Here is a 2500-nt window from a genome sequence, read left to right as displayed (position 1 = left end):
ACAGATTCGCCAATGTTGAAGGAAGCCTCATGTAACAATTCAATCTGCAGATAACAGAACACTTTAAAAACTTCGAATATACTTGTGAGCTTAAAGATGAGAAATAACAAGTAAAACAGTGTTTACTCAAATATAATCCAGCAGCGAGTAAACCACCACCCAAAATTCCATCTACTTTCGACACACAGAGACCTGGAAAGCTATAGTATGAACCAATTGAGTTGGAAAAAAAACGTGTTGCATATAAAATCTGGAACTGAGAAAATATATAGTATTTTCACTTATACACGTGAATTTGGACATACTGCAGCAGCGATTCAAACAATTAGTGATTATTGTAAGTTGAGAATGAACAAATATATGAATCACTTACAGAGATCGAGAAAAAGGATATTAAGTTTTCATTCCATCGTTGTTGTTGCAGCGTCGTATAGTGCATCATCCCCGATTCTGTGAAGAAAGTGAACCACCAAGAGAAGCAACAAAAGAAAAAACCGAAATATCAGTCTCCTTCCGATCTAAATCGTAACGATGACCACAAAAAAAAAAAACCAAACTTTAAGCAGATTTAACTCACTCTGTCTGTGGAGACGAAAAAGGTTTCACCTTTTGGAGGACATGTAACATCTCCAGCTGGTTTTTGGGATGATCCACAGGGAGGCCTGAAAGAAACATGGTAAAACCATAAGTAACAAGACTTCAAAAAAAATCAAACGAGTAGTGAAAGAAGCTGCAATTCAAGTATCGGGAATTATACTTACAGGGGATAAGTGTGTTTGTCCACGGTTTTATGATAACGTTACACAAGCTGGTTGTCAATAACTTTACATCTGAATTAAGGATTAACTTCAAAGAGGTTAAAAGAAAAACGACAGTAGAGAAAAGGAACTGAGATCAGTTACTTACCGAGATTAAGAAAAAGGATATTAAATTTTCATTCACCATCGTTGTTGTTGCTGCATCATATAGTGTGTATCACTCCTCATTCTGTAACAACACAATCTGCAAATAACAAACACACAACTTAGAATATACTGGTGAGATCAAAAATGAGAAAATCACAAGTAGGTAAGTTTTTACTCGAATATAATCCAGCTGCTAGTAAGCCACCACCCAATATTCCATTTACATTTGACACACAGAGACCTGGAAAGCTATTGTAGGAACCAATTGAGCTGAAACGTGATGCATATAAAATCAGGAACTCAGAAAATAGATAGTCTTTTCACTAGTTTCAGATGGAGATTGGAGACAAAAAAGTTTAACCTTTTGGAGGACAAACGTAACATCTCCAACTGGTTTTGAGATGATCTACAGGTGCTGAAAGAAACATGGTAAAACCAAATGTAACAAAACATTAAAAAAATCAAACGAGTAGTGAAAAGAGATGCAACTCAAGTATAGGGAATTACTTACAGGGCATAAGTATTGTCCACGGTTCTATGATAACCTTTCCAAAAGCTGCATCATATTCAATTACTCCACATCTGTATAAAGGATTATTGGTTGAGCATATGAAACAATTAGACGACAAAGCTAAATTAACTCGGTACATTTAGGATCTGATACATTTACCTTTCGGACTGAAACTGGTTTTGAGATGATCCGCATGGCCTGATAGAAACATGGTAACACCATAGGATTATTGGTTGTGCATATGATACATTTAGACAACAAAGCTAAATTAACTCAGTACATTTAGGATCTGATACATTTACCTTTTGGACTGAAACTGGTTTTGAGATGATCCGCATTCCATCGTTGTAGTTGCTGCTCATATAGTGCATCATCCCCGATTCTATAAAGAATTTTTCGCTCAGTATATCAAAGCTTGAAACTTACAAGTTCCTGTCATGGGAAGCAGAGACGATTTTGTTGGACTTTGAGCTCCAATCTGTTACAAAAACAACTTGTCCATGCTGCAGTAATTCAAACAATGATCACTGTAAGGGAGAATCAAGTTAGGATCTGATACAGTAAGACAATAAAGCTAAAAAACTCAGTACATTTAGGATCTGATACATATACCTTTTCGCAGGCTATAGCTAACACGAGAGATGATAGCCATTCAGCTCCTTCCAGGCTCCACACATACCTTCAAGAAGCATTCCAAACTCAGTTTACCAAAACTATATAAAAAAAAGCACATGGTCAGTTAATTTAGAATTTCCTCTAAGTATATCAAAGCTTGAAACTTACAAGTTCCTGTCATGGGAAGTAGTGGCATTTTTGTTGGACTTTGAGCTCCAATCTATTACAGAAACAATTAGGTCATGCTGCAGCAACAAAAAAGAAGAAGATTAATTGAAAAAAATTCAAACTTTAAGCAGATTGAACTCACTCTGTGGAGAAGGAAGCCGTATGGAGTTGAGACTATCAAAGACCATCAGTAGAATCATATTTCCAGGGAGATTTCTGCCAATGAATCGTTGGAACATGTTATGTTACATTAGTTTCAGATGGAGATTGGAGACAAAAAAAAAAAAAAAAAAAAAGGTTT

General features: G+C 35.8%; 1 long non-coding RNA gene across 9 annotated transcripts in view; it reads right to left on the bottom strand.

Annotated features, from left to right (window-relative positions):
- The window catches only part of LOC104699604, a 5432-nt gene that overhangs the window by 1573 nt on the left and 1359 nt on the right, over nucleotides 1-2500 (bottom strand). For 2 of the 9 annotated variants that reach the window (XR_002032593.1, XR_002032590.1), the window contains exons 6-18: nucleotides 2342-2415; nucleotides 2200-2251; nucleotides 2029-2095; nucleotides 1719-1943; nucleotides 1576-1614; nucleotides 1417-1487; nucleotides 1267-1320; nucleotides 1081-1175; nucleotides 907-1002; nucleotides 762-830; nucleotides 578-662; nucleotides 127-450; nucleotides 1-44 (exon numbers count right to left, since the gene is read on the bottom strand). The exon at nucleotides 1-44 is cut by the window's left edge and continues 65 nt beyond it. This is a non-coding gene — a long non-coding RNA (uncharacterized LOC104699604). Of the gene's footprint in view, nucleotides 45-126; nucleotides 451-577; nucleotides 663-761; nucleotides 831-906; nucleotides 1003-1080; nucleotides 1176-1266; nucleotides 1321-1416; nucleotides 1488-1575; nucleotides 1615-1718; nucleotides 1944-2028; nucleotides 2130-2199; nucleotides 2252-2341; nucleotides 2416-2500 lie in introns of all 9 variants that reach the window. The other 7 variants (XR_002032591.1, XR_002032595.1, XR_002032592.1 and 4 more) reach the window with 7 other exon arrangements.

This window comes from Camelina sativa, chromosome 7 (genome assembly GCF_000633955.1).
Source record: "Camelina sativa cultivar DH55 chromosome 7, Cs, whole genome shotgun sequence".
Classification (NCBI taxonomy): domain Eukaryota; kingdom Viridiplantae; phylum Streptophyta; class Magnoliopsida; order Brassicales; family Brassicaceae; genus Camelina; species Camelina sativa.
This window is presented reverse-complemented; position numbering and strand designations above follow the sequence as displayed.